Source organism: Ovis canadensis, chromosome 3, assembly GCF_042477335.2.
Source record: "Ovis canadensis isolate MfBH-ARS-UI-01 breed Bighorn chromosome 3, ARS-UI_OviCan_v2, whole genome shotgun sequence".
NCBI lineage: Eukaryota > Metazoa > Chordata > Mammalia > Artiodactyla > Bovidae > Ovis > Ovis canadensis.
This window is the reverse complement of record NC_091247.1, coordinates 47,268,698-47,281,739: the sequence shown is the minus strand read 5'-3', so window position 1 is coordinate 47,281,739 and position 13,042 is coordinate 47,268,698.

Here is a 13,042-nt window from a genome sequence, read left to right as displayed (position 1 = left end):
CCCTACCCACCTGCATGACTTAGTTGTTTTCATATTTGTCCTAAAAAAGGAGAGAGAGGGATATGGATTACAAACCCATACTTCATGTCCCACACAAAGTCCTGATTCTGACACGCTTCTGTCTCTGGAAAAGGAAATCTTTGTGGAGTGATTGCCTTTTCTTCTTGTTGACCCCAGATTTATATTGCTGAACAATAGTAACTTCTTAACTTATATAATATGATTTGTTCCAGCCCTTAGTACATGAGAGGTGGCAACTACAAAGAAATTTTTGTTGCATAACAAATCCTTATCTCTTCCCTTCATACGATTTTGAGATTTAATTAACAGAATCTTTCTTATTTAGTTTATAATAAATAAGTGCTGCTGCTGCTGCTGCTGCTGCTGCTGCTGCTGCTGCTGCTGCTGCTGCTAAGTCACTTCAGTCGTGTCCAACTCTGTGCAACCCCTTAGACGGCAGCCCACCAGGCTCCTCCATCCCTGGGATTCTCTAGGCAAGAACACTGGAATGGGTTGCCATTTCCTTCTCCAATGCATCAAAGTGAAAATTGAAAGTGAAGTTGCTCAGTTGTGTCCGACTCTTCACGACCCCATGGATTGCAGCCTACCTGGCTCCTCCATCCATGGGATTTTCCAGGCAAGAGTACTGTAGTGGGTTGCCATTGCCTTCTCCAAATAAGTGCTAGTAAAGTACAAAAAAAAGTTTATGATGTTTGTTCATGAACAAAATTAAACATCAGATATTATAACAGGTATAAACATCAAATATAAGGATTACAAAAGCAGATTTTGAGGAAATTTTAAAAAAGAATAAAAGAGATAGATAGTGACTTAGATGAGCTATTAACTGCAGAAGTAGCTTCCACCCATAGGTCTGGGGGAACAAGAGGAGAAGTTTGAGATTATCAGATTTAAGAAACTCAGAAAAGGTATTCCATGGTATCAAGGGCTCTGCCCTTTTGGAGAGTCACTGCAGATCAACAGCTTGCCTTCTCAGCATCTTGGAGAAAAATATACCCTGAGCAACCCAGACCTCCATGGGGAGGGCACTTCTCTTTTCCTAATTTTTTTTAATTGTATTTGTTCTCTGAGATATGTTTCTTTTTTCCTTTGTAGTTTCTTCTATTGTGATTTTAAATAACCTACCTCACTCAAAGCTTATACAAATGCCCATAAACTATTCTTAGTTTTTAGTATTTTTAGTTTCACTTTCTCACCTTCAGTCTTTGGCATATCTAGAATTTATTGTGAGGATTAAATTAAATTAGAGGTACAACTATGATTTCACAAATAGGGACCCAATTTTTAATACCATGTGATAAACAATCTTTACAAATTCAAATTGGCACTTTTATTACATTTTAATTTTGTATATATTTTCAGTTATGGTAAAATATACATAACATAAAATTTACCTTCTCTACCACTTTTAAGTGTGCAATTCAGTGGTATTGCACACATTCATAATCCTGTACAACCATCATATCTCCTTCTATATAACCCTTTTCATTTTGTCGATTTGAAATACTATGCTCACTAAATAATAGCTCCCCATTTCCCTTTCATCCAGATGCTGGACATCACCATTCTGCTTCTGTTTGTATAATTTTGACTACTCTAGCTACTTCATGTAAGCAGAATTATAGCGTTTGTTTCTTTTTGTGACTAGCTTACTGTATATAATATCTTAAAGGTGCATCCACATTGTCACTTATGTCAGAATTTCCTTCCTTTTTAGGGTTGAATGATATTTTATTATATGTGCACACCACGTTTTGATTATTCCCTCCTCTATCAATGGACACATGTTGTTTTCACTTTTTGGCTGTTGAGAAATGCTTCTATAAACACGACTGTACAAATATATCTTTGAGATTCTACTTTCATTTCCTTTGGATATATACCCAGAAGTGAAATTGCTGAATTATAGGGTAATTTTATTTTTAATCTTTATGGGCACCCACAATGATGTTTTCTATAGCAGCTTTATCATTTTACATTTGCACCAACTCTGTACAAGTGTTTCAATTTCTCCACACCCTCAGCAACACTGGCTTTTTTGTTTTTTTTACTAAAGTAGCCATCCTAATAGGAATGAGGTGGTATTTCAATTTGGTTTTGATTTACCTTTCTATAGTGATTCCTGAAGTTGAGCATTTTTCATATGATGATTGGCCACTTTGTAAATTTTCTTTATAGAAATACCTATTATAGTTTTTTAGCCACTTTTTAATCAGATTTTGTTGTTGCTAGGCGATGGGAGTTATTTACAGGCTCTGGATAATAGTCCCTTACCAGATATATGATTTGAAAAATGTTATCCTATCCTATAGACTCTTTCACCCTACAATGTTGGTTATGTCTCTGATGCAGTTTTAAACTTTGTTTGTCCAGTTTATCAATTCTGTTGTTGTTTTTTCTGCATTAGGATTCTACAGAGAAACACAATCAATAGGAGACATATTGGGTTGGCCAAAATGGTCATTCCAGTTTTTCTGTAACAGCTTATGGCTTTTTTATTTTTTTTATTTTTTTTGGTCTGTCCAGCCTAGCCAGGGCTAGCAGGCCTCCTGCGGTCCTTTCTGGACCTCCTTGTACATCCCTTCTCCCCCAATTCCTTGAACACTACTTGACATAATCATGTCATGTTTCCAAAGTTTTCAACTGCTATCTGAAAAACTCAAATGAATTAGGTGGCTAGATATAAACATATAAAATAAGAACTGGCTCACATAGTTACAGAGGTCAAGAAGTCCCACAGTTTGCTGTCTGCAAGCTGGAGAACCAGGAGAGCTAATGATATGATTCCGTTTTATCACAAAGACCTGAGAAAAGGGCCACTGGTGCATGTCCTATAATCCAAAGGCCCAAGAACCAGGAGCTCTGATCTCAGAGAACAGAAAGCAAACATCTCAGAAAGCAGAGATGTCCCAGCTCAAGAAGAGAGAGAAAATTTGCCCTTCCTTTACCTCTTTGCTCCATTTGGGAGCAATAATTTGAATGTTTCCCACTCACATTTGTGAGGGTAAATCTCTTCAATCTGTCTACTGAATCAAATGCTAGTCTCTTCCACAAGCACCCTCTTAGGCACACCCAGAAATAATGTTCTGCCAGTTATATGGGCATTATTTAAGTAAGTTAAGTGGAACAAAATTAACCATCACACTGTGCTTTTGATGTCATAGCCAACAAATCATTGTCAATTTCTATATCATGAAGATTTTCCCCTATGGTTTCTTGTAAGAGTTTTCCTTGTTGGTTCTTATGTTTAGGTTTTGCTACATTTTGAATTAATTTTTGTATATGGTTTAGGTAAAGATTCAACTTCATTTTGTCAATAGTCTTGAATCTTTACTTGGACATATTTCTCTTTCTATGAATATCTTTCTATTCTAGTACTATTTCCATGCTACTTAATTTGTATGACAGACCACACACATGCACATGTGTAGATATATGGATATTTGATGATCTGACATTGTATTTCTTTACCCTTAATGTATTAGATAATCTAAATCAAACTGCATATATATTAAAACAAATTAAACATGTATCAGAATGCCTTGAACAGCTTATTAAAACAGTGAATGTTGGACTTCAACCTCAGATTTTCTGATTCAGGAAGTCTGGTATGGAGCCTGACAATTCACATTTCAAACAAGTTCTTAGTGACACTAATAATGATGGTCTGGGGATCACACTTTGAGAACCACTGGCCTAAGGTATTTATTCTTCAAAATAAGCTTTTGGATTATCTTTGCCATGTTTTAAGAAAAAATAGTCATATTTTTAAATTTGAAGCACACTGTTCTTAAATTCTTTTGAAGACATTTCTTTCATTAACTTTTCTTCTGAATTCTACAGATATGGTCAGTTTTTGGTTCTTTCTCTCACTAGATTTACAATAAGCCATCCACCATTTTGTGTTCAATTTCTGGTTTCTAACACATTTTCAGCTCATTATATATACATAGAGAACACATATCAAGTGTTCCTTCTATACACTAACTGTCTAATACCCTAAAAATTTGAAATATTAGCAATTGCAATACTAGGATTTGTTGCTAAAGCAAACAATTTATGCTATCCAGATAACTTGTCTTCCCACAGCCCTGTTTCCAACTCTACTCTAGTCATATCCTGCCCAGTGCTTTTGGAAATTTGGTGTTCCTACTGCTCTATTGGTAGATTTAAAAAAAAGAAGAAGAAGAAGATTAAGACCCTCATGTAGAAATAATATTCTTAAACCTGCATCACAAAACATCTGGGGAAAAGAATGATAGCAACAGCAAAAACATCAGTAATGGAAAGATAGCTGCCTCTTTCTTTGGATGACAGAAACCCTGTATTTCCAATACTGACACCAGATAATAGAGAATATGGCAAATGCCTGCTACCTTATTTCATGAAAATATTAAGTACATACTAATTTGATAAGTATAATTGTAACATAAATTAATCAGGTTTATGATTTTGTCTATTTTCTTTTTAGAAGTTGAAATTGGCATGCCTGCTATTCTCAGTTCTTGCTGATGTTGTGGCCCCTTCTCCCATCTCCATGGCTAATTTAATGGGAAGTCAGAGGAGTGAGCAGTAGAAGTTTGGGTTATATACCATTTTAAACTGGTCTGGTCACATTCAACTCTTGGCCGTCTATAATAAAATATAGTTTCATTCCAACCTCATAAACTTTCTTCCTTTTTTTCTTCAATGTATAAACACTTTATAGACAGAGACATACTTGCTTTCATTGCAATTATTTTGATTTACTTAATATTTTTAATATCATTGTTAATACCTTTTTAAACAGTTCTTGAAAACAAGAAACAATGCAGAATCTTCTCAATACAAGAAAAAAACTAAAATTAAATTAAGAACACAGATTATATCTGGTTTACCCATTGTAATATTAGTACATAAAACTTTTGAAAAAGTTAGTTACTAAGAAGCTCTTAAATTTAGCATTAATCATAAAATGTTTAACATAGTTATTTAGACAAAATTCAATTAATAATTTTTTAAAAACTCTTACATTCTTACCTTCAGCAAGAAATAAAAAAATTGGGGACGAAGGGATAACTTTACCATACAAGCATTTTAACCTAAATATAACAAATTTTTATTTTTAAGGCTTTCCTAGTACAAGAGAAGTGACAAAAATAAAATTACTGGAAATTTACTTTTTAACTGTATACTTGGCTCACCTTTATTTTTTATGATCAGTTCAGTTCAGTCACTCAGTCATATACAACTCTTTGCAAACTCATGGACTGCATGAAGCATGCCAGTCTTCCCTGTTCATCACCAGCTCTCAGAGCCTGCTCAAACTCATGTCCATTGAGTCAGTAATGCCATCCAACCACCTCATCCTCCATCAACCCTTTTCCTACTGCCTTCAATCTTTCCCAGAATCAGAGTCTTTTCCAGTGAGTCAGTTCTTCTCATCAAGTGGCCAAAGTATTGGAGTTTCAACTTTAACATCAGTCCTTCCAAAGAATATTCAGGACTGATTTACTTTAGAATTCACTGGTTTGATCTCCTTGCAATCCAAGGAACTCTCAAGAGTCTTCTCCAACACCATGGTTCAAAAGCATAAATTCCTCATTGCTCAGCATTCTTTATGGTCCAACTCTCACATCCATACGTGACTACTGGGAATATAATAGGTTTGATTATACCCACATTTGTCAGCAAAGTAATGCCTCTGCTTTTTCATATGCTGTCTAGAATTGTCATAGCTTTTCTTCCAAGGACCAAATGTCTTTTAATATCATGGCTTCAGTCACCATCTGCAGTGATTCTGGAGCCCAAGAAAATAAAGTCTGTCACTGTTTCCATTGTTTCCCCATCTGTTTGCCATAAAGTGATGGGAACGAATGCCATAATCTTCATTTTTTGAATATTAAGTTTTAAGCCAATTTTTTCACCCTCCCCTTTCACTTTAATCAAGAGTCTATTTAGTTCCTCTACACTTTCTACCATAAGGGTGGTGTCATCTATATATCTGAGGTTATTGATATTTCTCCCAGCAATCTTTACTTCCACCCTTCCAATCTTTATTTCCAGCCCAGCATTTTACATGTTGGACCCTGCATATTGAATGGTTTGCTGTGGAAATGAACAGAGATCATTCTTTCATTTTTGAGATTGTATCCAAGTACTGCATTTCGGACTCGTTTGTTGAACATGATGGCTACTCCACTTCTTCTAAGGGATTTCTGCCCGCAGTAGTAGATATAATGGTCATCTGAGTTAAATTCAATCATTCCAGTCCATTTTAGTTTGCTGATTCCTAGAATGTCGACGTTCACTCTTGCCATCTCCTGTTTGACCACTTCCAATTGGCTTTGATTCATGGACCTAACATTCCAGGTTCCTATGCAATATTGCTCTTTACAGCATTGGACCTTGCTTCTGTCACCAGTCACATCCACAACTGGGTATTGTTTTTGCTTTGGCTCCATCTCTTCATTCTTTCTGGAGTTATTTTCCATTTATCTCCAGGAGCATATTGGGCACCTACTGACCTGGGGAGTTCCTCTTTCAGTATCCTATCATTTTGCCTTTTCATATTGTTCATGGGGTTCTCAAGGCAAGAAAACTGAAGTGGCTTGCCATTCCCTTCTCCAGTGGACCACATTCTGTCAGACCTCTCCACCATGACCTGGCCATCTTGGGTGGCCATCTTGGGTGGCTTAGTTTCACTGAGTTAGACAAGGCTGTGGTCCTAGTGTGATTAGATTGACTAGTTTTCTGTGATTATGGTTTCAGTGTGTCTGACCTCTGGTGCCCTCTGGCAACACCTACTGTCTTACTTGGGTTTCACTTACCTTAGAGTGGGGTATCTCTTCACAGCTGCTCCAGCAAAGTGCAGCCTCTGCTCATTACCTTGGACGAGGGATATCTAATCCCAGTCTATACCCCAACAAGTAACCCAGAAGAAGCTGAAGTTGAACGGTTCTATGAAGACTTACAAGACGTTTTAGAAATAACACCCAAAAAAGATGTCCTTTTCATTATAGGGGACTGGAATGCAAAAGTAGGAAGTCAAGAAACACCTGGAGTAACAGGCAAATTTGGCCTTGGAGTACAGAATGAAGCAGGGCAAAGGCTAATAGAGTTTTGCCAAGAGAACGCACTGGTCATAGAAAACACCCTCTTCCAACAACACAAGAGAAGACTCTACACTTGAACATCACCAGATGTTCAACACCAATATCAGATTGATTATATTCTATGTAGTCAAAGAGGGAGAAGATCTATACAGTCAGAAAAAACAAGACCGGGAGCTGACTGCGGCTCAGATCATGAGCTCCTTATTGCCAAATTCAGACTTAAATTGAAGAAAATAGGGAAAACCACTAGACCATTCAGGTATGACCTAAATCATATCCCTTATGATTATACAGTGGAAGTGAGAAATAGATTTAAGGGATTAGATCTGATAGACAGAGTGCCTGATGAACTATGGACGGAGGTTCGTTACATTGTACAGGAGACAGGGAATAAGACCATCCCCATGGAAAAGAAATGCAAAAAAGCAAAATGACTGTCTGAGGAGGCCTTACAAATAGCTATGAAAAGAAGAGAAGCAAAAAGCAAAGGAGAAAAGGAAAGATATAAGCATCTGAATGCAGAGTTCCAAAGGATAGCAAAGAAGAAATAGAGGAAAACAACAGAATGGGGAAGACTAGAGATCTCTTAAAATTAGAGGTACCAAGGGAACATTTCATGCAAAGATGGGCTCGATAAAGGACAGAAATGATATGGACCTAAACAGAAGCAGAAGATATTAAGAAGAGGTGGCAAAAATACACAGAACTGTACAAAAAAGATCTTCATGACCCAGATAATCAAAATGGTATGATCACTCACCTAGAGCCAGACATCCTGGAATGTGAAGTCAAGGGGGCCTTAGAGAGCATCACTATGAACAAAGCTAGTGGAGGTGATGGAATTCCAGTTGAGCTATTTCAAATCCTGAAAGATGATGCTGTGAAGGTGCTGCACTCAATATGCCAGCAAATTTGGAAAACTCAACAGTGGCCACAGGACTGGAAAAGGTCAGTTTTCATTCCAATCCCAAAGAAAGGCAATGCCAAAGAAAGCTTAAACGACTGCACAATTGCACTCATCTCACATGCTAGTAAAGTAATGCTCAAAATTCTCCAAGCCAGGCTTCAGCAATATGTGAACTGTATTGCTGATGTTGAAGCTGATTTTAGAAAAGGTAGAGGAACCAGATATCAAATTGCCAACATCCGCTGGATCATGGAAAAAGCAAGAAAGTTCCAGAAAAACATCTACTTCTGCTTTATTGACTATGCCAAAGCCTTTGACTGTGTGGGTCACAATAAACTGTGGAAAATTCTGAAGGAGATGGGAATACCAGACCACCTGACCTGCCTCTTGAGAAATCTGTATGCAGATCAGGAAGCAACAGTTAGAACTGGACATGGAATAACAGACTGGTTCCAAATAGGAAAAGGAGTACGTCAAGGCTGTATATTGTCACCCTGCTTATTTAACTTCTATGCAGAGTACATCATGAGAAACACTGGGCTGGAAGAAACACAAGCTGGAATCAAGATTGCCGGGAGAAATATCAATAACCTCAGATATGCAGATGACACCACCCTTATGGCAGAAAGTGAAGAGGAACTAAAAAGCCTCTTGATGAAAGTGAAAGAGGAGAGTGAAAAAGTTGGCTTAAAACTCAACATTCAGAAAATGAAGATCATGGCATCCAGTCCCATCACTTCATGGGAAATAGATGGGGAAACAGTGGAAACAGTGTCAGATGTTATTTTGGGGGGCTCCAAAATCACTGCAGATGGTGACTGCAGCCATGAAATTAAAAGATGCTTAGTCCTTGGAAGGAAAGTTATGACCAACCTAGAGAGCATACTCAAAAGCAGAGACATTGCTTTACCAACAAAGGTCTGTCTAGTCAAGGCTATGGTTTTTCCTGTGGTCATGTATGGATGTGAGAGTTGGACTGTGAAGAAGGCTGAGTGCCGAAGAATTGATGCTTTTGAACTGTGGTGTTGCAGAAGACTCTTGAGAGCCCCTTGGACTGCAAGGAGATCCAACCAGTCCATTCTGAAGGAGATCAACCCTGGGATTTCTTTGGAAGGAATGATGCTAAAGCTGAAGCTCCAGTACTTTGGCCACCTCATGTGAAGAGTTGACTCATTGGAAAAGACTCTGATGCTGGGAGGGATTGGCGGCAGGAAGAGAAGGGGACGACAGAGGATGAGATGGCTGGATGGCATCACCGACTCGACGGACATGAGTTTGAGTGAACTCCGGGAGGTGGTGATGGACAAAGAGGCCTGGCCTGCTGCAATTCATGTGGTTGCAAAGAGTTGGACACGACTGTATGACTGAACTGAACCCTGCATATACGTTAAATAAGCAGGGTGACAATATACAGCCTTGACATACTCCTTTCCCAATTTGGAACCAGTCTGTTTTTCCATGTCCAGTTCTAACTGTTGCTTCTTGACCTGCATACAAATTTCTTAGGTAATGAATATCAGGTGGTCTGATATTCCCATTGCTTGAAGAATTTTCCATTTTGTTTTGATCCACACAGTCAAAGGCTTTGGTGTAGTCAATAAAGCAGAAGTAGATATTTTTCTGGAACTCTCTTATTTTTTGATGATCCAGTTAATGTTGGCAATTTGATTTCTGTTTCCTCTGACCTTTCTAAATCCAACTTGAACATCTGGAAGTTCTCAGTTCACATATTGTTGAAGCCTATTTTGGAGAAATTTGAGCATTACTTTGCTAGCATGTGAGATAAGTGCAATTGCGCAGTAGTTTGAGCATTCTTTGGCATCTCCTTTCTTTGGGATTGGAATGAAATCTGATGTTTTCCAGTCCTGTGGCCACTGCTCAGTTATCCATATTTGCTGGCATATTGAGTGCAGCACTTTCACAGCATCATATTTTAGGATATAAAATAGCACAAGTGGCACTCCATCACTTCCACTAGCTTTGTTCATAGTGATGTTTCCTAGGGCCCACTTGACTTTGCATTCCAGAATGTTTGGCTCTAGGTGAGTTATCACACCATAGTGGTTATTTTGGTCATGAAGATCTTTTTTGCATAGTTCTTCTGTATATTCTTGCCACTTTTTCTTAATATCTTCTGCTTCTGTTAGGTCCCTACAGTTTCTGTCCTTATTGTGGCCATCTTTGCATGAAATATTCCCTTGTATCTCTAATTTTCTTGAAGAGATCTCTAGTCTTTCCCATTCTATTGTTTTTCTCTATTTCTTTGCATTGATCACTGAGGAAGGCTTTCTCTTTTATCATATTTTTATTATAAAATATTTTAATAGTATCTATTATTTCACTGAGATTCACTTATCCCAGCAGAAAGTCTCATCAAATTTTCTAAAATTTTTCTCATAGAACCAGGTCACACAAAATGTTCAAACAGATGATTCTGAGTGTTGGAAGAAGTTTCCCATCATTTTAGTTGAATTTTTTTCTTCTCCTTTCAGAGCAACATGGGATTCTAGAAGAGGCAGTAGAAGGATCAGTTGCTCTCTGCAAGATGTGAATTATGTCTTTTTCTGGTTTGAAATATCTCCTAATTACCTATCATTTGCTCTCTAAAAGTCATTATTCTATATTTAACCTTTCTAAGATTTTATTTTTAGTTTTGCCTCTTCTAAACCACAGATTTGTGCTTTTCTTCAACTGAGTTTTAGTATTTGTTTAGCACATAAATTTTACAATACACTATCTAAAATCCACTAGCAGAAAAACGAACAAGTCAAAGTGTGCTTTCTCACTATTCCTATTCAAAATGGTACTAGAAGACCTAGGTAATACAACAAAACAAGAAAAGAAAATCAAAATGTACAGGTTAGAAGGAGGGACTATGATTGTTTTTATTCCCAGATAATATGGTTGCTATGTACAGGATCTCAAAGAATTGACAAAATATTCCAGAACTAATAAGCAAATACAGCAAGTTTCTAGGATACAATGTCAATGTACAAAACTACTTTCTTATGTGCCAGCAATAAACAAATAACATTTGAAATTAAAAATAATACCATTTCATTATCATACAAATGATATAGTTAGATATAAACAGTATAATATGCACAGGATATATATATATATATGGAAAACTATTAAACACGATGGAAATAAATTAATAGGGATCTAAATTAAAGGACATATTGTGTTAAGATTTCAACTCTACCCACTCTGATATATAGATTTAATGAAATCCCATCAAAATCTAAATAAACTGTTTTATAGATACTGACAAACTTGATACTAAATTTTATTGAGAAATACAGAAAACTTAGAATATCCAACATAATACTGAAGAAGAACAAAGTTGTAGAATATATGCTACCCAGTTTCAAGACTTACTACAAAGCTACAATTGTTAAGACAGGGCCATACTGACAAATAATAGACATAGAGACCAGAATAATAGAACAAAATAGTGCACAGATAGACCCACAAAAACACAATCAGTTGATCTTTGACAAACAAATTATGTTGGAAAAATCCAACCTTTACATGCAAAAAAAAAAAAAAACTAACAAAACCAAACCTAGAAGTTCATCTGACACTTTTCACAATTAACTAAAAATAGATCTAAGACTGCAAGTAGCATGCAAATTATAAATCTCCTAGAGCAAGTTATAGATGAAAAAATGAATTAGGGTTTGGTGACGAGTTTTAGATAAAACACCAAACATGATTAATGAAAAAAAAAACTTTCGTTAAAATTAAAAATTTCTCATATGCAGAAGGTGTGTTTTGGAGGATGAAAAGGCAAAAGATATACCAGGAGAAAATGTTTGCACAACAATAACTCATAAATAATGTATATCAAAAATTACAAAGAACTCTTTAAAACTCAATGATAAGAAAGTAATAAGGACTAAAAATAGGCAAAAATAACTCTACAGACATTCCCTCAAAGAACATATACTGATTGCAGATAAGCAAATGAAAAAATACTTCATATCATATGTATCAAAAACATGAAAAAGCAATAGTAAGTTACCACCACACACTACAATGGTTAAAATTGAAACACCTGAGTATACCAATTACGGCAAGACTGCACATAAACTCTTTTTTAATAATTATAGTTTCTTTACAATAGCAAATAGGGTCATAAAGTGTTGCACATGACTGAAGTGACTTATCACAGAACAACATAGCACAATCCCCAAGAAAAAGAAATGCAAAAGTGCAAAATGGCTGTCTGAGGAAGCCTTATAAATAGCTGAGAAAAGAAGAGAACAGAAAGGCAAAGAAGAAAAGGAAAGATATATCCATCTAAATGCAGAGTTCCAAAGAATAGCAAGGAGTGATAATGAAAGCCTTCTTAAGTAAACAATGCAACGAAATAGAGGAAAACAATAGAATGGGAAAGACTAAAGATCTCTTCAAGAAAATCAGAGATACCAAAGGAACATTTCATGCAAAGATGGGCACAAAAAAGGACAGAAATAGTATGGACCTAACAAAAGGAAAAGATATTAAAAGGAGGTGGCAAGAATACACAGAAGAACTATACAAAAATGATCTTCATGACTCAGATAAGCACGATGGTGTGATCACTAACCTAGAACAAAACATCCTGCAGTGCAAAGTCAAGTAGGCCTTAGAAAGCATTGCTATGAACAAAGCTAGTGGAGATGATGGAATTCCAGTTGAGCTATTTCAAATCCTAAAAGATGATGCTGTTAAAGTGCTGCACTCAATATGCTGGCAAATTTGAACAACTCAGCAGTGGCCACACCAGAAAAGGTCAGTTTTCATTCTCATCCCAAAGACAGGCAATGCCAAAGAATGTTCAAACTACTGCACAATTGCACTCCACATGCTAGCAAGGTAATGCTCAAAATCCCTCAAGCTAGGCTTCAACAGTATGTGAACTGAGAACTTTCATGTGTACAAGCTGGATTTAGAAAAGACAGAGGAATCAGAGATCAAGTTGCCAACCTCCACTGGATCATAGAAAAAGCAAGGGAATTCCAAAAAGAAAACA